The 23,803-nt window shown below is 42.9% G+C and overlaps 1 long non-coding RNA gene across 4 annotated transcripts; it reads right to left on the reverse strand.

The window, feature by feature from the left end:
- Nucleotides 1–281: 281 nt before the first annotated feature.
- LOC125632482 (uncharacterized) lies at nt 282–22,042 on the reverse strand. 4 transcript variants are annotated; one of them, XR_012666974.1, is made up of 4 exons: nt 21,892–22,042; nt 19,900–21,304; nt 18,303–18,542; nt 282–723 (listed from the first exon to the last, which is right to left on the reverse strand). It is a non-coding gene; the product is annotated as an uncharacterized LOC125632482 (long non-coding RNA). The 4 variants fall into 4 exon arrangements; XR_012666973.1 differs by lacking the exon at nt 282–723 and having other exon boundaries at nt 11,195–18,542; nt 19,900–20,271; nt 20,947–21,304; XR_012666975.1 differs by lacking the exon at nt 282–723 and adding an exon at nt 11,195–16,088.
- Nucleotides 22,043–23,803: the final 1,761 nt, after the last annotated feature.

A 23,803-nucleotide genomic window follows, 5' to 3' on the forward strand; every position in this document is an offset into this window, starting at 1 on the left:
AGGTCTCTCCAATAATGCTATAATAATATAATAATGCCCCTATTCTGTGTGTCTATTTGAAGTTTGCTTGCATTGGCTGCTGTGTACCTGCCCTAAAGACAAACCATAATTTTCACTATGGTTAATTCCCATAACTTGCATGTGCACACATTAAATATAAACAGCCACCCTTCCCCAGTATCATGCTATGCTCTTTTGGTAACCTTATGAGGCTTGCAGGCTGAGTCTTGCTTCCCTGCGGTTTAGAGGGGGACGGATAGGGAATCAGCCTTTTATCTGTATAATTTCCAGACAGATCAAAGTTTAATTATCATTAGAATGTAAATGTCACAATCATATGAAACTGGCACATCAGGATAGAACACATCTTCTTTTCAACTTTGAGAGCATTTATACATAATGTGACATTTTGGTAACATTTGAGGATGTTTTGAAAAAAATCTAACTCTCAGTTTTCCTGGCTTTGTGTAAATAGGCTGCTTCCCAGCTGCTAAAATAACATTAAAAATAAACTTGTTTCTAGAGACACCTTTTCTTTTAAACAGACTCCACCATCAATTTAGTTCTTTTATTTAATCTATTTCCCAGGGCAAGAAGAGAGGATTTATTTTGAATTAATGGATATGGAGTAAATGCGGCATCAGAACTTGTTTCTACATCTTCTCAAATTACTAATGTGTCACAGCAAAAGGTAGACTGTTCAGGAGTACAGGAACGGAGGAGCTATATGAGAAAGATAGAATCTGTTAAAACAGTTATTCTCTTTGAACAATAAAGCAGTTTCCGTTTGAGTGGTTTCCGTTTAAGCCTGTGAATCTAGTATTAAAGCTTAAAGTACCATTGCCTGTAGCAAGGACACAATCAGCTGGTTATCTGGACAGTTTCATTTCTTTATTTTTGCTCCTGGCATCAACCCTAAATTGGACCATAATCTATTATTTTCTAATGCTTTTCTTTGGATTAAATGTATGTCATTATATCATACATTGATGCAAAAATCTAAGGTCTAAGTAAACTGACAACATTCTAAATTAGAGAGAGAAGCACATTTAATCAAAGCTATAATAGCTTGCAAGACATCTCATGTCTGTGATTTCCCCCAAATTTTCAAGCCCACCAGCATAGTATAATTCAACGGAGAAGTTATAAGAGACAATGTTAGATAGTTTGATCTACCTTAAATATTATTGTAATCTAGTTAGAATCATCTTCTAGAAATAGCTATGTGTGTGTGTGTGGGGGGGGGGGGCAGTGTTTAAATTCACCCTTAAAGGAGAGACGTGCACATTCTAAAACAGCTGTGGCAATAAAGTTTTTTATTTGAGGGCCCCACGAAATCAATGCACTTCTGTTGGTGCAATTCAGTAAAGAATATTCTGAGACCAGTACTGATAAAAATGAATATTGATGCATGAACTAAAATGGTTTGGCAAGATAAATTTATCTCTAGATGTACGCTGGCTTTGCTGAACAAAAACAGGCATAGTCAGTTTTAAACTGTCTTCAAAACATGAGAAAAAAAAACAATGAAAATTTGCCAAATGTAAACAGGACAAAAATGAAAAGTTAAAGATTTTCATTTTAGGTCTATTAGGTATTATGAATAATTGGAGGAACGAATACCCCAATAAACTCTAAACTTTACACTCTGTGTGAGAGAACTGAGCACTCGAGAATTTAAGAACAGACATCCATTTGTAGCCAAAGGAGTGCATGTTTCCCACACTTGCCAAAGTACTTAGGTCCTGACCTCAAGAAACCACCTCTAGGGTGAGAAGATAGTTCATGCTGGATGCTCATTCAAGCCTTGTCCTCTCTCGTAAGGCTGCCTGCAAGCAGTCAATCAATGGGGAGTCAATAGGCAGCTGGACTGAAACTTCCATATTTCACACTGAACATAGGAACTATGTGATGGGAACAGTATCAATTCCTGATGACTATGCTGGACCAATGACCAAAAATCAGTGATCTAGAGAAGAAAGGGTCTATTGACCATTACCCACAGAGGCCCCGGACTGTAAGCACTATTTAAGTGCTCTTTTACAGTAAAAAATAAATAGAACCATGTTAATAGTTATACTCCATCAGAGTAACTCATGTCAAGAGAAGCTAGTGGGCTGTGATGGGAATAATTATCAATGTAAAGTACAGAATATATAAGCAATAACACATGACACTGGATGTAGTTATTCCAGATGTGGACTGCACAGGCCAAATGCTTTAGCCACCTATTGACTATTATAATATGTTTAAGTTATGTTTTTAAAACTATAAATAGAGCCCTGTCTCCAGTGGTTGGGCTGGATATCTGCCAATCAGAATCTTCTGTACATAAAACCACATTTTAGTTGGTTGATTTTTAGCTTAGTTGATTTAGTTGGTGTTGTTTCTGCTTTGAGCAGGGGGTTGGACTAGATGACCTCCTGAGGTCCCTGCCAACCCTAATATTCTATGATTTTATAAATCAAACATAACTATAAAAATTCATGACTTTCCCCCCAAAAAATGTTTACCATTTTTCAAAGGGGAGGGAGCAATAATAGTATCCAAAGCTACTTTTAACTCCTTTTTTGAACTTAACTGAAATTCAAGCTGTTTTAAGTTAATAAGTATTACAGCTGGGAAAACTAAGGCAAGAAGGTTAAGTGACTTGTCCAAGGCGACAGAGGGAGTCAGTGTAAGAGATGGAATTAGGGCTCTGAAATTCCTGTCTTGCAGCCCTGTGCAGAAAACATCTGTATTTTAAACAGTGTCTTTCGCAAATCAAAATTTACAGACCTATTGCCCTGCCTGTTCATCTGCAAACGTCCACAAAGCCAGAGCTTTTTCTATCAAAAAGGTATTTCAATAACTTCAGTTATTTAAAACAAATTTGTGCAAATAGAACATTAACATTGTGTTCTTAAGCATTCAAAAATGAGGAAATTTGACAATTAAGGATGAAGATGTACCCTAGCACAGACCCCTTGCCTGTTCATTATGTTAGTGTATGACCAACCATGCAATTAAAAGAAAAGGAGTACTAGTGGCACCTTAGAGACTAACCAATTTATTTGAGCATAAGCTTTCGTGAGCTACAGCTCACTTCATCGGATCCAGTCAGTGGATTCGCCTTACAGTGTGTGTGATAACACCCAACGTGTCATGTTCTCTGTGTATATAAATCTCCCCACTGTATTTTCCACTGAATACATCCGATGAAGTGAGCTGTAGCTCACGAAAGCTTATGCTCAAATAAATTGGTTAGTCTCTAAGGTGCCACTAGTACTCCTTTTCTTTTTGCGGATACAGACTAACACGGCTGCTACTCTAAAACATGCAATTAAAGACACCATTTCTCTAACTATAAACAATATGCTAAAATTCCAGTGTATGGATAACTATGCATGACATTCCAGTTTGTTTTGTATTAGGCCTTCTTTGACGTGACCTTCTGTTGAGATACCACATATCTTATCCCATTTGTGTGGCAGAAGTGCCCAGTTTCTGCTGCTCTCTGTGCATTCCACACCTGCTGAGTGGCAGGATTTGCCATTGAGATAATTATTCATTTGCTTTATTGAACTCTGATAACTTCAACTGAATAGCCGCTGTTTGTTGCAACACTCTGCTTGAGATTTGAAACACACAACTCTCTAGAAATTCAAAGGTTATTTAACCCACAGCTATTCTAACTTGACCTCATCATGTTAAAAGGGAATAACATTTTGCCTCAAGATGAAATACTATTTATGAGCAAGGAAGACAAGTAGTACTTGCTATGAAAATGTTCTTTTGCATTATTAAATTACTCATCTTACGCATTTAAAATCTCAGGTCAGGGTGATTTTTTTAACATATGATAATGTAAACACAGAGTTCCTGAGAAGTTGTGTATAAAATAACTCAGAAAGAGTAATTGTGGTGGTGGTATTATTATTATTTCTTATTTGTTTATATTACCCACAGTGCAACAGGTGCTTTCCAGACATGCAAGAAGGGATAAACCCTGCCCCAGGAAGCTCACAGACCAAGGAAAGAGAAAATAGAGAGAGGTTAGGGACAGGGGAACAAGAAAAGGGGATTTTTAAAAATATACAAATCAACATACACAGTACAAATATGCACAATAGTCTATACTGCAGAAGTGACCTTAAATAGGGAAAGCGAAATCCGGACTCCACTGAAGTCAACAGCAAAACTCCCACTGACTTTTGTGGGGCCATAATTTCACCCAGAGGGTAGAAGTCTTGCAAATAAGCTCAGATAGGTCAAACCACATATGGAAAATCTGTATTATTTATCTTTAGAACCATGTGGGAATACACATCATTTTACTGTAAATATTTGGTGCAATCTTCATATGCAACAGCAATATAATGTGATTTGTAGAGTCACTGAAGTCTATTTCAGGGAATTTGTTTGTTGGCACAAGCAATCATGTGCTTCATTACCATGGAAGGCTTTAATGTAATGCTAGAAGCAATTCAATAGAAATGTATTACAAAAATGCTTCTGTATGAAAGAAAGCAAGTTGTCCAAACTGTATGCTTTTTACACATTGGCTTGGGCTTCTTAAAAAGATAGCTGCACTTTTAATTAGATTATAATTTTTGTTTGTTTATAGTGCGGCCAAATTATACTCTGCAATAGTTCTGATAAAATTTTGGGGAACATAATTTATTGGTGTTTGTTTTTTCCATTTTCCAGCTCTTGCTCAGCTTTCTGAAGCTTCCCCCCGCCCACCCCGAGATTCTCACTCTCTGTGTTTCCCTATCATCTAAGTCTCCATGTTTAATAGTTAGCTTAAATGCAATCATCTCTTCAACCTCTTCCTACAGCTCCAATTCTATTTTATAATTCTATTCTAGTTTATAGTGGGGTGAGTATTAATAGGTAGGACTCTATCATTTCAGCAACGAATGTAGCACTGTGCGCTGGTTAATATTTAGTGATTATACAAACTAAACAATGAGGAGCTTCGTCAACTGTGATTTATATCAATCTGTGTCATAATAACAGCACAGTGAGTTGGAACAACTTAATTTGTTTTTAATAAGTTTTGTCTGAAAGACTGACAATTACTTGGGGGGGGGAGGAGGAATTTACCAAATGGAGATCATAGTAAACGTAGAAACAAAAACAGTGTAAGAATTTTGCATAAAAAAGTCCACTGAGTCAAAATATAGGTACATACATATTTATATTATAGTGAATGCTTGGTGGCACTCATGACAGGTTAGGATGCAAAGCAGTTTCAGATATAAATTCATTATTACATGCTCACAGCCTTGGGAAACATTAACTTTTGGGTTGAGATTTTCTGGGCATGGCCCCAAAAGGTGATTTTCTGATTTGTCTTGATTGGAAAATTTGAATACAAGTTTGGAGTGTGGTCTGGGTGAAAAAACACCCCTTTTCCATTTTAAAAAAATTCCAGGTTTTTTGGATGATACTAGAGCAAAATCTCGATTGCTTAAGTCCGCACTGAGCATGTGCAGGAAATAATGTTCGAAAGTCTCAGGTGCATGCTGAAAAGCTGTGCTGGGGAAATGTGCACCTTTGTGGATTCAAAGTATCTAGGAGTCCTTGTGGCACTTTAGAGACTAACAAATTTATTGTTAGTCTCTAAAGTGCTAAAAGGACTCCTCGTTGTTTTTGCTGATACAGACTAACATGGCTACCACTCTGAAACCTGTCAAAGTATCTAGTATCCCTCCCACACCTGGCAAAGCCAGCAGAATTTGTCAACTGCTTACGGCAAAGAGGGGAGAGAAACAAGGTTTATAAGCTTCTCTGGTCAAGTGAAGTCACTCCAGATTTTCTTTAAAGAAAGACACACAGGAAATATAGTCAAACTACCCCAAACCCTGTTAACTCAAATTTGAGGTTGAATGAACAAGTACCTAGAAGTCAGGATATTAAAAAAGATAGCTCCAGCAACATTAACTGGACGATTGCATATTTGTAGCACCAGTTTGTGCCGTTCTTACTCTCTCTTAGCAGTATCATACTACACCAACAGTTTAATTGATCCTGAGAGCACAGCTAAATGATATGGCAATAAAAATGCTTGAGCCATGTGTACACTGGTGTTTCCACCATTGCTATGCCTTATGCTGCTCTACAGGTCTGAATATTGCTAGTGCAGAGAATCCCTAATCTTTCTTAAGGCCTCTTACATACTGGACACCAGGACCGAATGATATTCACCCAGGAATTCTGATGCAATTTAAGAATGAAGTGGCTGAGCTACTAAGAAAAATATGCAAACTCTCATTCAAATCTGCTACTGTACTGGAGTAATGAAGGGCAATAAATATTGTAGCTGTCTTTTAAATGTCTCTCAGGATGACACTGTGTGACGAAGCGGGACTGTTCTTAATGTTTCCTCTGAATATTGTAGGGGTGCCTCAATTTCCCCTATGCAGTTCTTAAGTCTCTAGGTGGTGGGATAAAGGGGTGTAATTGTTGGAGAGCAAAGGGCCAGTGTACATAAATGGCCGACACTCTGTCTCCTGGCAACTGATGGCCTGGGCCCTTCTCCCCTGCAAGGTGATAGCTAAAGGGGTGGAGAACAAAGGAATCAGGTGACCTCCTGGCCCAGGAAAGGGACAAAGCCCAGAGGAGGAGGGGCTGGAGGGTGAGTCAGTTTGGGGCTGGCTGGGGATGTGGAGTGAAGTGTAGACATGGTTGTCTGGCTCACTGCCCCCCAAGATGGACCCGGCTGAGGGGTCCTGTTCTCTGTACCTACAAGCTCTGTTTTAGACCATGTTCCTGTCGTTTAATAAACCTTCTGTTTTACTGGCTGGCTAAGAGTCACGTCTGACTGCGGCATTGGGGTGCAGGGCCCTCTGGCTTCCCCAGGAGCCCCACCTGGGTGGACTCGCTGTGGGAAGCACACGGAGGGGCAGAGGATGCTGAATGCTCCTAGGTCAGACCCAGGAAGGTGGAAGCCATATGAGCTGTTTGCCCTGGAGACAGTCTGCTCACAGACAGGAGACTTCCCCAGAGTCCTGACTGGCTTCATAGGGAGCAGTTCCAGAGCATCACCCGGAGACTCCATGACACACTGGCATCACAGATTAGTAAATCTAATTCTAGAATTGTACCAGGTAAATGGTTGAAACGTCACACAGCATCATATATTTTTCAGGAAGGTCTCTATTTAGATACTGACCAGGTCTGACTCAGCCTAGTTTAAGTGATGTGACAAGTTCACAGCTCAAGATGTTACCTTTTTTCACAACACAGTTAATCAAATTCCATCCTACAGTAGTTTCCCAGGTTACCAGTGTGATACTGGCAGACCAGGTGCCAGCCCTTGCCAGGCTTTAGGCCTCAGCTGAGCACTGATAAATTCATTGCTGGAAAGCAGTCCGGCTCACCTGTGTGTTAGTGTGGTGAGGATGGGTACTTAACTTATAACAATGTGTGCCATGTTTAGACTTGGTGAAATGCTTATAAGTTGCTGCATGCATTAATCTCACATATAATATCTTTATCACATAGTAGAAGATAATATTTAAGTTTTTGCTTTATAACTATAAAAATGTGTTCTCTGAATCCATGAACCCAGTCAGAGGGATAGCCTGCTAAGCATCAAGAAGGACTCTCAAAACTAAAGGGACCATTGTGGAACATCACAATACAAAGACTTTGTTAATTGCCCCTTCACAGCCATGAAGAGGCTATGTGCAAAAGGGCTCATCCCATCAGTCTGAATTCTGGAAGAAGGAAACAAAAACAGCTGACAAGAAAATTTTTCCTCTCTCTCTTTTGTTGTTTGGACTCTGACAGGGCTGGAGCTACGAAATAGAAGCAGAGATCCCCAGGGTCAAATGGATTAAAAGACATTCTGAGCTGATAGTTTACTACAACTGTGTCATCTTTTAAAACCAAAGGCTCTAATTCATTTTCATATATATGTTTGCTTCCTTTAACCTTTTAATAACTCATTTCTTTTTCCTAGTTAATAAATCTTAAATTCTTTATTACAGGATTGGCTACAAGCATTATCTTTTGTGTGATATCTAAGGTACAAATTGACCTGGGGTAAGTGACTGGTCCCTTGAGACTGGAAGTAACCTGAATCCTTTTTGATCTTTGGTGTATAGGAACCAACTGTCATAAGTCCTGCTTGCCTGAGTGACAAGATAGACTGGAATGCCCAAGGGGACTATTTGTGACTCTATGGTAAAACTGCTATAGTGCTTTTGGAGTTCATACTTGTTACTGGGTTAGTGAAATCTAATTATAGAACATACAATCAGTTTGGTGTGTCTGCCCTGCTTCTTGGCAGACTGCCCTGAGGTTGGCACTCACGGGCATGAGCCACTTCAGAGAGTGAGACAGCTATTATATAGCTATAGAAATGAGCTGCTCTCCAAAACCAAGAAGCAACCTCCTGATCCCCACAAAATAAAACAAGAGAAGTTGACTCAATTTAATTTTTAATGGTTTAAATGTGACAAAGATAGACAAAATGTAAGTACTTAGCTGTGCTTCCCATGTGGGGGGCATGCCCCCAGTGGTGGCATGAAAGATTAGCTGGAGGGGATGAGATGAAAAGACTTCTCAATTGTTCCCCAGAGTCTCAGTCTCCATTTTTCTTTAAATCATAAGTCTCTGGATGTTATGGCTCTGAAGAAAACTTTCAAAACATGAAGCAAGTGTAAGTAATCGGATGTCTGCCTGAGTTCACAATAGCTTTGAGGAGTGAAAACAGCTGTGGGGAGATAGGTAATTCCCTGTTGCAGAGGATTTTGAAAGTTCAAAATTTGGATTCATTCTGATTTGGAATGAAAACGAAAACTTTCAAAATTCTCCACAAACAGGAAAGCCCTGGGGGACCTGACCTCTGGGGTAGTCTGGCTGGCCTGGTCTTTGGAAAATCTGGGAGACTGGGTTGCCAAGGAGCTGCAAGCATAGATATGGGCACCTCGGCTCCTGTCTCCCCATCAGCCCACCAAGCAGCCTACTGAGGAGCTGGGTCGGTGAGCTGGCAGGATACTAGGCAGGTTTCTGGTGGAACCCTGGCTGCTTTCCATCAAATCTTGATCAAAAATCAACCCATCTGTTCAGATTGTTTTGGTGTTGACAAATCTGCATTATCCAACAGAAAAACATTCCATCAGAATTTCAGACCAACTCTAGTGGTGAACTGCTCCATTCTTAGATGTCAGTGATAATACTTTAAATTCCAACATTGTTAACTATTTCACTGCTCATCAAAGAGTATAAAGAAGGAGAGCAAGTATCAAATTATGAAGATCTACCATACCTTTTCCCAAAGAGTTAGTGCAAAGGATTAGTTGGGGGACATGGACACTGTATAAATCAACATGGGTAGAACTTTAACACCACTTGTGGGGAGAGGGGTGCCTGCACATGGAGACAATGGCTTTCATTTTCCTACAGGGTGCTCAGCTTTCAAAAATTTGGAAGCAGGGCAGTAGACAAAGTGGGAATGGGATAAACAATTCAGTTAAGGGGGAGATGAAACCTCACAAGGGAGGAGCTACTGAAGGGAAAAGAAGGGAAGGGAAAGAGCTACTGCTTTTGCACGATACAATAGGAAATACTTTGTTAAAAATAATGCACAAACATTCAAGAGAACAGTTTAACTTTGGGCACCTCTAACTTGAAAGTGGCTTTTTTCCCTCTCCACACACAATTTTGTAGGTGTTGAATCAATTATGTGCCTTTGAGAAATGAACAAGGATCAAAATGACAGTTGTTTCTTGTGGGAAATGGAGAGTTGGGATGACATTACACTTCCCATTTGCTAATCAATATTTTATCATAATTTTTACTATGTATTGCAAATGCATACAGCCTGTGTAACATCTGCATTGCTCAGATAGACTGGAATGGCTCCAAAGCACTTCTCAAGCATCTGTTTCTAAAACTTCCCCTATATTTACTGTTTATCCAACCTGGTCACTAGTTCATACTGATTCAATGGAGCATCTACATACTTACTGCACATTAGTAGAGAGGCTACATGGGAGTTTACATATAATAATTAGCTAGTCTTTCAAAATACATTGCGTTGCTCAAAGAAATAAATGCTGAAACCAGAGAAAACCCAAAGACTAAAATTACCAATAAGAAAGATTAATGGTCTGGGATTAAATTAATGAAAACAATGACACCGTTCAAACTTCAATTCTCTGCTTAGGAATCTAGTCGAGAGCTGGGGAGTTGGCAGAAACATTTCAGGGATGAGCCAGTCTGGCAAACAGTGGCAGCTATTATTTCTAATATATCACCATTCACTGTAAGCAAGAGGCAGTTCAGGCCAAGTAATGTTCAACTCCCTGAATATTTTACATAAAAATGCATGATCAGGAAGGACTCAATGCTCAAAAACAATTGGAAATGGGACCAGGAGCATGGAAGGAAGGAGTTGTGTGTGTGGGGGGGGCATTCTTGTATGGCAATGCATCCTTGAGGGGCATGCCCCTACTCAGTGTGTTAGGAGGCTGCATGATGAGGGCAAGGCTGAGTAGTAGAGCTCCTGTACATGGCATTTCCCCCTGCAGCTCAGTAGATTTCCATATAGATGTTGATGTGCTACTAACAGCATGAACTTGCTTGTGGCATCTGCCACACAGGGTATTGTGCAGAGGTGATGGAAAAGCCAATTTCCTCAGCAAGGCCAGAGGGAGTCTGGGGAACAGCAACGCTGTCTAAAGGGCTGACACTTTCCAGAAGGATGCCTGGCATCCATGGGGTTTGGAGGCCACTCCCGTTGCCTTCACTGTCCCTAGGGTTGCCACCCATCCAGTTTTCACCAGAAGAGTCCAGGTTTCGGCTTGTGAATCTGGGTGCCATTTGACAAGTCCTAACATCCAGTTTTTTTGATGGTGGGGGGGAGGGGTGGAGCAGGGGTGGGGTCTTGTGGTGGAAGAGAAAAAGATGGAGGTGGGGCATCAAGGGAAGAGGTGGAGCAGGGGTGAGGCTTTGGGGAAGAGGTGGAGAAGGGGCGAGGCTTTGGGGAAGAGGTGGAGAAGGGGCAGGGCCTTGGGGGAAGAAGCAGAGCAGGGGGCGGGGCCTTGGGGGTCCAGTTACCAGCCATTAGAAAAGTGGCAACCCTATCTGTCCCACTCCAATGCCCCTTCCCAGCAAGGAACATTTTTTAAAGGAAACTCATTGAGATGAACTTCCACAATTTCTGGGCTCAATGGCCTCCTCCCCTGAGTTTTTCTGCTAGAAAGTATGTTAATGGCCCAAGGCATCTTAAACAGACCCATCCTGTCTGCATTCCCAGTCTAGGGCAATGAGTGAAACATTGTAACTTTATATTGAGTGATGTATTTTGTATACAGCACTAGGCACCAGGGGGCCACGTCCAGTCAGATCTTTTTTGGAGCACTGAAGAGTGAAATTGTTCAGTGTCACTCGTCTGAGGTGAGCCTGAAGTCAAGCTCAGTATATTTTCCCTAAACCTTTAAATAGATACACAGATTTCAAAACCAGAAAGGATCATTGTGATTATCTAGTCTGACTTCCTGTATAACACAGGCCACAGAACTTCCCCGAAGACGTTCCTATAGCAGATCTTTTAGACAAAGATCCAATCTTGATTTTAAAATTGGCAGCAAGGAGAATCTGCCATCACTTTTAGTAAACTGTTCCAATTACTCTCCTTTCTCTCTTGCTTTCTTGTTTTAATGTTATCAACTAAATATACAGCAATGCCTTGTATGTTTCAGGACACCACAGGATCCTAAAGCTTGTAATAGCTGTTGGGAAATACACATTTGGAAAAAAGTTGGTATCTATCAGGAAAAGCTTCCTGAAAAATCAGAATTTTCTGAAAAGGCTCAACTTGATCCTAGCTCAGATGTTCCCAAACTTTTTGTCTGTGAGACCCAATTTTGAGACTTATTGTTTTAGCAGTGTTTTCCCCAGGAATTGAAATTACAGGGGGTGTTCAAATTTACGGGGTGGGGGAGTGTCAGGGCCGATGAGGGGTGAGACTGTAAGGGTGAAGGTGGGCTGTATGGCACCATAGCAAAAACTAAAAAATGTTTCATGACCATTTTATTAGATTTTAAAATCATTGCACAAATTTAAGTTGGCTACTCAAGCCCTCTAAGAAGCATTACATCTACATCCTTCTTGGTTTCTTGTTATAATTTTGCACAAGTCTGTTAATGAACTTCTTGAATGCAATGCGTTCATCTTTGGTGGCTTCTCGTGTTTCCAGTACTTCCATTCCTTCAACTGATATGCTCATTAGTTCATTCACATGATCAGGCAGAAGGTGATGTCTTTCAAAACACACAATTCTATTCAATGATGAAAAAGAATGCTCAACTGCAGCTGTTGTGACTGAGAGTAGCAAGAGATGAATTCCTACTTCTTTCAGCCCAGGAAACATAGCACAAAGATTGGGTCGAGCCACTAATGATGATAAAAAAGAAGTTGAAGTCAAATTTTCATTCGTCATATGATATTCCACTCTGTGTTCAAATTCTCTGTCCTGTCTTGAGCACATTGCAGCCCCATTGCTGGTAGTGCCTCACTCCACTCAACTGTCAGTGTTTTATTAGACAGGGATCTGTAAAAGCTACATAGAGATTGAGTAGAATCTAGAAGTCGCTGCTGTAGATTTTTAAGAATCAAGTCTGTGTACTTTTTCAGTTGTCTTAACAAACACTTCTTGTCTTCTTTACTTAAGGATTCAATACAAATGCCTTCATTAGTCAACTTCTGGACTGAAGTCTTTGCTTCTTCCAGTACTTTTTCAATGGCTAGCTCTCTGATTGATCCAAATATAGCTTCTATTTCTGGACAAAGATCTACTACTGTTGTAGCAGATACCTGGATAGCATTGTTTAATGACCCAAGTGGTTTCAACAGCAGACTTACAAGAGAGAGAGAATGGCAATAGTCTTCTCTGAACGTAGAAGCAAAAGTAATCCACCAGCCTCACTACTTAGATCCATCCCATCTTGGTAGATACTTTCCAAAGCCAGTAATAATGGCTGGAGTAATTTTAAGACAACAGCCAAGGATCGCTCATGAGAAAGCCAGAGGGTTTTCCCAGGTTGGACTAATTTGAACTTCAGTCCCAATGTATCTTCTATATTTTCCAAGATATGTAGTCTTTTTGGACTCTTGCCGAAAAAGGAATATAATGAAAACATTAAATTTATAGCTTTTTAAATGTCTTTTGAATGGTCTGTAGCTCGTACTAGCACTAGTTGGAGTAGATGGCCTCTGCAGTGTGTATAGGAGAGATTAGGGTCACACTTTTCTCTGAGCGAAGCTTGTACTCCACCATGTCTTCCAAAGAAGTTTGCAGCTCCATCAAATGCACAAGCAGCCATCTTTTTGGGGTCCCATTGACAAGCATTTAACTCTTCTAAGATGTGGGTTGTCACAGGTGCAGCCAATGTGTCTTCTATAACTTGAACATCTAGAAATGCATCTACTGGCCTACCACCGACATCAAGATAACATACACAATGACTTAATACTTGATGACTATTTGCGTTGGTGCATTCATCAGCCATGTATGTAAATTTTTTGAATGTGGTGAGAGGGTTCTTCACTTTTTCAACTGTTGAGTCTTTCACTGTTGCACCACATGCATCTAGCCAGTCAGTTGAGTTTCTAGCAGAAAGATAGTGGGAGCATTTGCTGGTCTTGTTCTGAACCAGTGTTCAACTTCAGGATGAACAAGTGACAGTGCACTTAACATTGGCCTCCAGTTTGTAGTGTGTGGTATCTCTTGCTTAAATAGAAAGTATGATGCCACAGCCATGTTTGTTCGCATGAACTGTGTTGTGTAACAGCCTCATTAACACTCGCTGGTGTTGTCCTTGGTCAGCGGAGACTCAGAGTTCAGAGATGCTTTCACATGAGTTTACCTCCCAGGTGGGGGGCAAGAAGGCACCTTACCTTGCTCGTTCCTCCAGCTGCTCACTGTTTGTTCTGGCCACTGTTGTTCGTTGTGCCACCGTTCACTCCATCGCTCTGTTGCCAATGGCCCTGCACCATCACCTTCTGCTGCCACCTGCCACTGTGACCTCTGCGAGTTGGTCTCTTGAGGTTCCACCCAGTTCTCAGTGATTTTAGCTGAGCTCTCAGTGGGGGAACCTCACTGCTAGTGCAGACTGGGCCATCTCTTCCACAGAAACATTGTCCCACAGCAGGTCTAAGCACTTAGACCGGATTATCAGTGATTTCAGCTGTAGTGGTCACTTAACAAAACAAAGACTATCTGTGGAGCCTAATCAGCTCTGTCTTTAAATGGTGGAGAGAGGCAGGTCTAATAGTACTTGTGACTCAAGCAGACCGTCAAGCAAAACACCTGTTGCCACCCTTTCTCTCTAGAAGCCCTTTACTCATACAGGCTAAGTACAGTTCTACTGCCCTTTACTCATAGAATAAGAACAACATTTCTTTACCCCCCGCATTCAAGTGATTTGTAACCCAACCCCAGCCAATATCTATCACTTGGGCAACACAGCTCTGTTTGCTGGATACCTAGGTAGACTAGGTGTGAATGTAAATACAATCTGGTCCTGAAGCCTTTCCGCCCAGCTCATCACTAGCTGTCAGGGAGAGCTCATTTAGACTTTGCTTACAAATCATAATTTGAAATTATTAGGTTGGCCAATGTCACCAAAATGAATGCACTGACATTGTCATAAACAGCTGTACAAGGAAGCTAGTCTATGTTCATACTTTTCAAATCTATTATACTTTTTCAGATACACGTATTTTATCATACACTGTATGTGCTTTTAAAGTGTGTATTAATGTTTCAATTTCAATTCACATTTCCAAACAAACACTGCATGTAACTAGTTCACAAAACTGGGAAGCGGGGGGTGGGCAAATTCGGGGGAGGTAAACACTGCTATGGGGGCGGGGGGTGAAGGGAAATCCCTGGACCCCAGACAGCACCAATGCAACATAGCAACCAAGGCATCCAAGGAATTTACACATGACGTACATCACTTAATGCTCTCTAATGTGACACATGGGCTTGTGTGTTGCGACAGTTTCTTGAAGTCCGGCGGTGTGGTACAAATCACATATCCAATCTCCAGTCTGACATCAACAGTAGATCAATACTGAGACTTGATGGACACAAGTGTGCTGAATCCAGCTTCACACAAATACATGCTCATGAAAGGCACCATCAGTTTCAAGGCATGTGTTGAGAGTGTAGGATATTCATCCTTCACAGTGAACCAGATCTCTGGGGGAGAAAGTTGGGCATATGTTCCCCACAAGAACTGATTACAAGAAATTTTGATGAGCTGTTTGATTTCACCAGCTGGCAAATCCAGAGCATCAGCCTTGCACTGAAAGGGGTTACACACCCAATCATACTTTGTCACATCCACATTTGGGGAAAAAGGATGCAAACCACTTCTCCAGCTGGCTGAGATGCTCAGCCATCACCTGTGTGGGAGGCTGAATAATTTCATTGTCAGCCAGGAACTTGCAACGCTGTGGGAAGGATTCATAGTTTGTCTGCAACAGATTATTCTTCCAGAAAACAATTTTCTTCATGACTCCTTCGATTACTCAGCTGAAGGGCGTGGGTGTTCTTTTCTTGCAAACCTGCATTCAATTTATTCAGTCTCCCAGATATGTCTGTGATATAGGCAAGAAGGCACATCTTCCTTTGACCACGTAGAAAATCAATGAATTCACTCTTTTTGTAGTCCATTGCAAAGGTACACATTTTGTCACTCAGTTCAAAAAATTGTCCCAGTACTTTTCCCCTTGAGAGCCAATGAGCTTCAGTGTGGAACACGGCCACATGATCGGACCTCATTTCTTCATGCAGTTTTGCAGACACACACCAAGAGGCTGAGTCTTGGTGTAGGTCATATAATTGTAGATCAAAATGGTGGCCTCCTGGGACGGCATTTGTGGAGCAGATCTGAACACGTTTGGGGGCAAACGGCATCATCTCATGGGCTCAGTCTGGCCCATTGGACCTGCATTCCCCATCTGCTGATGGTGCAACCCCATTTGGGATCATGACCCAGAGTTTGGGAGCCTGTGCCCTAGTCCAACTGACTTCACTATGTCATCTGCACAAGGAGCTAGCACAGCTCAGGATAACAGATCTGGTGTGATTAAAAAAATAGCACAAGATCTTAAAACCTGTCCTGTCTTCATATTCAGCTATTTCTTTGACTTAATATAATATCGGGCTACATGATTGCATCAGCCAATCAGACTGCCAGATTTCACATGCCATTTACTGAGTCTGAATAGTCTGTCCTAATTTAAAACAGCAGAATGCACACTTTGTATTCGATAAACGAATGGTCAGGAAGCCCAGTTTTCATGTTTTTAATACATTCTGCATTTTTATGCCATTAGATATCTGTGCATGCAGCCGACCGATTTCAAACGCTGTGTGTGCGTGCGTGTGCCCATACATGTACATGGGTGTGTACATGAACATCAGATATTTGTAGAATCTGAATAGAGATAAGCCCTTTAGGAAAATGTCAAGCTATCTAACGCAACAAAACCTTCCTATATTTAAGTTACCTTTAGAAAGGCTGAGCAGAACTATTTGTGCTGCCATCCCCACTGGCCAGTTGTTCAGAACAGTTTGTTACAGCAAAGGAAAGGTTTCCTCATGCAGAGCAATGTTCTCTTTCTTCCATGTGGAGAAGGACCAGCAATACCAGGGAATGATTTGTTAAATATTTCATTCTTGTTGATCGCTTTAAAGCCCCATTCCTCTCCCACAGTCTGATCCAAGGACTAGTAATGAAGAAACCTCAAAAAGTGACTACAAATGTCAGTTCAGCTAGGCACCCAGAGTTTGGGGGTGACATCTTGAGCCCCACTGAAGTCAATGGGAAAATTCCCTTCGTCTTCAGTGGCTGAACTTTTAGACTCCCTTCGCTCTGCACAGCTTGGCTGAAAATTTTATGAGGAGTGGCTCAGTTGTGATGTTTCTAGTACTTTTTGCTGGGGAGACCAGAGGAGCTGTCTCTTTCACCATAGTTTGACATTTCCACTTTCTAGCTGTTACCAGGAACTGCAGAGTGGGGAGTAGGTTGCTATACGTAACCCCATTGTGATCAGCTGATAACTGGACTAACTCTATTCCACCTTGATTTAATCCTTGATGATTTATTAGAATGGGAAATGATGGATCATGTCTTTATTAATAGCATTATATAATGTACTATGAAAGGAAACCCAGCTTCTCCCACATTACTTTGTGGAAATGATAGAAACAGAAAACAAAGCAGAACTCTACTGTCCCCACCATCCCCATGGTCCTGTCTTTGAGACTGGTACAAAGGAAGGGAAGCTCCCAAACGTTCCACATTACCCCCAGCAGCCGGGCAATCTGGAGTTACCTCAAACAATTATGGTCCCGCAACTAGAGATGCTAAAAGCCTCCTTTCCTCAAGGTCAGGGTAAGAGAAGCCTGCACTTGACAGCCAAATCCACCAGCCAACACCCTGTTCTCAATCTGCCTCTGCCTGCCCAGCTAGAACGGTCTCCTTTCAGTGAGCATGCTGACTTACATTGTGGGCGGGTTGTCTGCCAGGTCCCTTTCCCGATAGCACAGCGAAAAGATCAAGTTGCACATGGTGACATAGCAACTCTGCCCCCTTCCCTCCAAAGCACATACCCTTTTCAAGCCTCAAAAGTGGTCAGCAGCGCAAGTACACAGGGAAGGTCCAGGTCTAAGTCTATTTTGTACATTTCCTGATTGCCAGTTCTTCCCTGAACTGTTCAAACTGGTGCTGGTTAACGAGCTTCAAACCCTGATTTGTGATTATTTTCACAAATGAAAGTATAAGGATGGGATGCACTTTGGCAGAGGAACAAAGTTACCCATAGGGTGTATGGCGGCAATCACTACATAGCAAGCCTTAGCAAAAGAAGTTCAGTGCTAAGGCACTTCTTGGAGCCAGCAACACTATGTGTACAGTTCTCAGCAATAACTTCAGTAAAGCATTCACTGTTACTTAAAAAGCCTCCAGTAGTGTTTCTTAGGTTATGAGAGCAAGTTGGCATCAGAACACAACTGAAAGAAAGAGAATAGAACCTGAAAAGTAACTGAAAATGGACCAATTAAAGTCTCCTGCAAAGTCAGTGTTTGAAGGAAATGCAGCAGAAAACTGCAGAAAGTGGAAGCAAGTACATGAGCTGTGTAGCATTGAGAGTGGCGCAGACAAAAATGATGAATGGCTGCAAACAGCATTATTTCTTCATAGGGCAGGTGAAGAAGCAAGAGAGGTTGTTAATACTTTGCATCAGACAAAGAAAAAATACAGATCTTAAAGAATACATTGGAAGCATACCGTGCACCATGAGATGTCACGTATGAGAGGTGTACATTTTTCACCGGAAGTCAGGCAGATGGGGAAAGTATGGACCAATATAGGACTGATTTAAAACTGGCAGCACAATCTTGCAGATTTGGAGAACGGTGTGAATCGCTCATTGACGACCGCATCGTGGGTAGTGTTGTGTCAGTTTCAGGCTGTTGAGGGCTGTTTAACCCTTGAACACGCTGTGTACATATCGTGCCGATGAAATGACTGCAAAATAATTGAAAGGGCTGGGTGGACCGGGAAAATATGTGAACAGATTGCAGTGTAAATCAGGGGCATGGCCATGGCCCACCCACTTAGCACTGAGGCCCACCCAGAGCATGGGCGAGGCCAGTGCCCCACAAATCCATAGGCTGGGAGGGGGGTGAGTCGTCCCAGGCAGAGGGGGGTGCCTCATGGGGGCGGGTCAGGATGGGGCTAGTACTGGGGCTGGAGCAGAGCTGGACCAGGTGCCTAGGCATGACTGGGCTGAGCATGAGCAGGGTGCTGGAGACCGGGGTAGCAGCGCATGGCGCCGGCAGGACAGAGGGATGCGGCCAGCCAGGCGGATGGACACTGAGCTGGGTGCAGGAGGGGTGGGCGAGCCTGAGCCCCAACGGGGCCCCCTCTGCCCCATGGGAGTGTCTTGCAGCCTGTGTGCCCCAGGCAGCCTCCTTTTGTGGTGGCTGCTGAATGGTAAAGGCCGGCTGGAGGGACCCCCATTCCTTCTGCCCCCCGTCACTGTCTGTCCCCCCAAAAGTCAGGGCCTACCCAGATTTCCAGTCCTAGCTACACCACTGGTGTAAGTCTGCCTTTATAAGCACTCACACATGCAGCCATGGACATGAGGACATCCTGCTGCTAATAAAGCCAGCGATCAAGAGAAGTGAAAAAAAAGAGGAGTCCGCGGAAACTCAGGATTGGTATAGATGTGGCCAGTGCCATGCCATAAGAAACTGTCCTGCATATAGGCAAGAATGCCAAAGATGTGACTGCAACTTTATTCTTAAATGACTGGGAGTACCCAGTAGATAAAAGTGTACAGTGCAGGTAATTCCATAATCATTTCAATATGTACCGGGGGAGAGGGAGGTCTGTCAGCCTTCCCTGTTACCCAACCTGTTACACAAGCAACCCTATGCTGGGACCTCACCCCCACCCTCCGCAATGAGGGTTATGGGGGAGCTATCAAGGTGGAGGAGGGGTTGGGTCCATTCCATACCAGTCATAGGAGCCTCATCCTTCCTCTGTTTCCATTCCTTTAAAGAATACCTCCTTTAAACCCTTTACCAATCTATTTTATCTGATCACTGTATTCATTCCCTATGGAGTACCTGCACTGAACATCTGCCACAAGGAGGCTCCAGCAATTAGCTTGGTTTCCTCTCCCCATACCTAGCTGAGTTCTCAGACATATCCTAATGCCCCCTTTAATATTGGCCAAAAATGTATCAGCCCCCAAGTCTGACAGGTGGACCCCATCCTCCCTGAATAATTCTGGGGCCCCGTATCGTATGTCTGGAGGCAAAATTACTGACTCCTTCCCATGACACCATTGAATCTGGCCACATCCTTATTCACTTACCTCTTTGTCTTGTAGAGCCACAGAGACTTCACAGCTCCCCGCCACACCCTGCATTACAGTATGTCTCATCAATTTTTACTCCTGGGAAAAGTTCCAGGATCTGCCCAAGTCCTCATATCTGAGCATTAACTCTACCCCTTTACACATTCCCTAATAATTTTCCCCAAGGTGAACCACAGTTATCTCTGGGGCCCGCTCACAGGCCCCCACAATGTACAGAAGGGGCTCAGCTGGTCCCATAATAATGCCCTCCTCCTGTGCCAGCTCAGGACTGCTTCACCACTGAGGCTCAGCTGCGAACCTCCAGACAACTGGAATGCCTGGCTATGTGTCCAGTAAACACCACTGTGCAGATCCACCATCTGCCAGCATCTGGAATGAAAACACAACAGAAAATTAACATAGATTCCCCACGTAGGGTCTCACATTCATTCTGTATGCTTCACTGTGAATAAAGGGACCCATCTCTTCCTGGGCTTATTGCCACGTATGCCCTCACAGCCTCCACAGAGCAGATCCCGGGCTCACCACCCTCCTGTAAAATGATGGATTCAACCCCAGCCTCCTTAATCTGTCTTTGACTTCCTCAATGTTAATATAACCAATTGCCCCTCCCAGTGTTTATCCCTCAGTTCCTAGGCCCTTCCAGGAGAATCCCTACAGGACCCATGTACTAGCTCACTGATCCTAAAAGTTCCACAAGATGCTACCAGAAATGCTGCCCTGAACAAGGCCACCTCCTGTCCACAATGACAAATGGATTCCAGGATCTGCATCAGGTGCTTGACATATTAACAGTGATGGGATGATGTGTAGCCTCCCTATTGCTGGGGCTTCAAGACCACCCCACTAGAAACCTTCGAACTAAAACAAGAGCACGGGTCACTTGCTGGAGGATTCTCTGCTCCTTGAAGTCTTTAAACCACGATTTGAGGACTTCAATAGCTCAGACATAGATTAGGGGTTTGTAACAGGAGTGGGTGGGTGAGATTCTGTGCCCTGCCGTTGTGTAGGTCGGACTAGATGATCATAATGGTCCCTTCTGACCTTAGTATCTATGAATCTGGGCAACCATTCAGACTTCTGCCAAATGTAAGGGCTGATAGGTGAGAGGAGATGGTTGAAGACGCCAGTCATTGGTGTGCTAATGACACCATGTACTGCAGCCCATGTTCCTCTGCAATGAGCCATATCGATGACAGGCCTTCCACATCCTGAAACTGCACAAAGTCATTAAACTGCATTAAAACTTCTCTCATAGCTCTGCAATGTTTGCAGAGCCACCTGATAGCCATCATATACCAAGGTTCCATAGTGCCAGCAGTATCCGTCCAGGTTCCTCACTGGCTTCATCTGAGAATGAGAAAATGTATCAGCTTTGCCATTATCAACCCCAGGCACATGTCTGAAAGAGAAACAGATAATAAAGCTTAATCACTGTAGTACAAATGCCTTCACCAACCTCATGTGTGATCTGGAGGACTGGCAATTGATAACATATACCACTGCCATGGTGTCACACCAGAAACACACCCTTTTATTAGCAAACTCTGTTCCCCAAATGACCACTGCAGCCAAAATGAGAAAAAAAATCCAGAAATGTTATTTCCTTTTTGTGTCCAGGCAGAGGGCCATTGCTGGGCACACCACCTGCCTTGGTAATCACCCCAAAATCCATACCTCCTGAAGCATCTGACTGGATCTTTAAGTCCTCCTCAAGTATCCATTCCTCCTGCCATAATGAGACTCCATTAAAATGGCTCAGAGCTGTTCCCACACCCCCAAATCCTCCTTCATCTCCCTATAATTTTTATAAAATGGTGAGATCTTGCCATGCCTGGGGTCACCACTGAAAGCCAGGTGCAGACCGCCCATCTCGGGGCTACCACCTAGCAGGCAGGGTTAAAGATGCCCAATAATAGATTGCAGCTCCCAGAGTATAGCTTTCTTGCCCCTCCCCCACCCCTACCCCCACCAGCTCCTGAAGCTTACCAAAGGGAGTTGCGATATACCCTCCAGGATGTCCCGCTCAGTCCCTTGGTAGGTCAGTGTAGTGGTTTTTCCTCCGCTAGGGGTACCCCCAATTTTTTTTGCAAGGACCTGAAAGGTGTCCACCAGGTTAACACACTCATCCAAATCCACCCTGCCTGCGAACAAACAGTTGTCTTAGTAGTGCAGTCCTTTCTGTAAACCAGCTTCCCACATCACTGCCCCATCTAGCACTGAACTGAATTTCTCAAATGCTGAATGGGATAGTGCACATCCTGTGGGTATAGCTTTAACAAAATAAAACTGTCCCTCAAGAGAGAAACTCAAAAGGTTGAAGTCAGAAGGATTTAGTGGTAGCAGTTGAAAAGCAGACTTGATACCACACTAGGCCATCAGCATCCCTGGGCCACAAGACCTAACCATGTGCCTAGCCCCATTGATGGAGGAATAGCAGACAGCACACAAGTCCAGGTCTATTCCATCATTAACTGAGCTACCCTGTGGGCATGACAGGTGGTGAATTAAGTGACATTCACTGGAAACTGTTAGGATATAGATATTCAGGCCTGTCTGTAAAGGCCTATACTCTAAGAATTTAGGTATATTCTTATCACTTAGCTAGTTATAGAAGTATAAAAGAAAGAATCAAAGTCACTGTCTGCCGGTGTAAGAGCCTTCTCTTACTGTGACAGTCTGAGGCCCTGTGCTTAGGCTAAGGCCTTTGGCTAAGCAGCAGAGGCAGCCATAAGCTGGAAAGCGAACGGTCACCTCCTCACATTCCAAACTAGTCACACTGAAATAAGGTGCTATTGGGATGTTAGGAATACAATCCTGACCTGATAATGCCTATCGCCTCCAGAGAAAGGGAAGTGCCTATAAGATGTAAAAGGAAACTTAGTTTGATAGCATCCGGTCTGGCAAGAACTCACTTATCAATAGCTGGGATGTGAAATCCTCACTTCTGTATTGTTTTGTCATTATAGTTCCCGCTTTGCTATTGTTTGTCTGTATAATCTCTGTCTGGTTCTGTGATTGTTCCTGTCTGCTGTATAATTAATTTTGCTGGGTATAAACTAATTAAGATGGTGGGATATAATTGGTTACATAATCATGTTACAATATGTTAGGATTGGTTAGTTAAATTTCAGGAAAATGATTGGTTAAGGTATAGCTAAGCAGAACTCAAGTTTTACTATATAGTCTGCAGTCAATCAGGAAGGGAGTGGGTATGTGGGTGGGGGAAATGAGAACAGGGAATGGGGGTGAGGAAATTGGAATCATGTTTTGCTAAAGGGGAAATGGGAACAGGGAATGGGGGTGGGGAAATTCGAATCATGTTTTGCTAAAGCAGGGGGGAATGGGAACAGGGACAAAGGTGTAAGGCTCTGTGGTGTCAGAGCTGGGAAGGGGGACACTAAGGAAGGAAACTGGAATCATGCTTGCTGGAAGTTCACCCCAATAAACATCGAATTGTTTGCACCTTTGGACTTCGGGTATTGTTGCTCTCTGTTCATGCGAGAAGGACCAGGGAAGTAAGTGGGTGAAGGAATAAGCCCCCTAACAGAAACCTTCTGAGGGACAAAGCCTAGGGGAGAAACCCGCAAGTTCTGTATAGACAAATGAGTGAATGGCCCTGCTACCCTATTGTCATTTAATTCGTGCGTAATCTTTTTCTTTACAATATGGTCTATTCCCACTAAGGACTTCAAACTTTTAGACATCACATGACTTTTTTCCCCCATAAAGGGGATCCTAAACCTTGCAGTAAACTAATCTCACAAATACGTCCCATCTATCTTGTCAGGGTAGCGCTAAAGGAGCACCCTTAATCATGGGCGGCCAGTGACCCGGCCTTTGGGGCAGGCTAGCCCCAAACCCCTCCCCTTCTGCCCAAGGCCCCTCCCCTTCCCATCTG

This window comes from Caretta caretta, chromosome 2 (genome assembly GCF_965140235.1).
Source record: "Caretta caretta isolate rCarCar2 chromosome 2, rCarCar1.hap1, whole genome shotgun sequence".
NCBI classification, from domain to species: Eukaryota; Metazoa; Chordata; order Testudines; family Cheloniidae; genus Caretta; species Caretta caretta.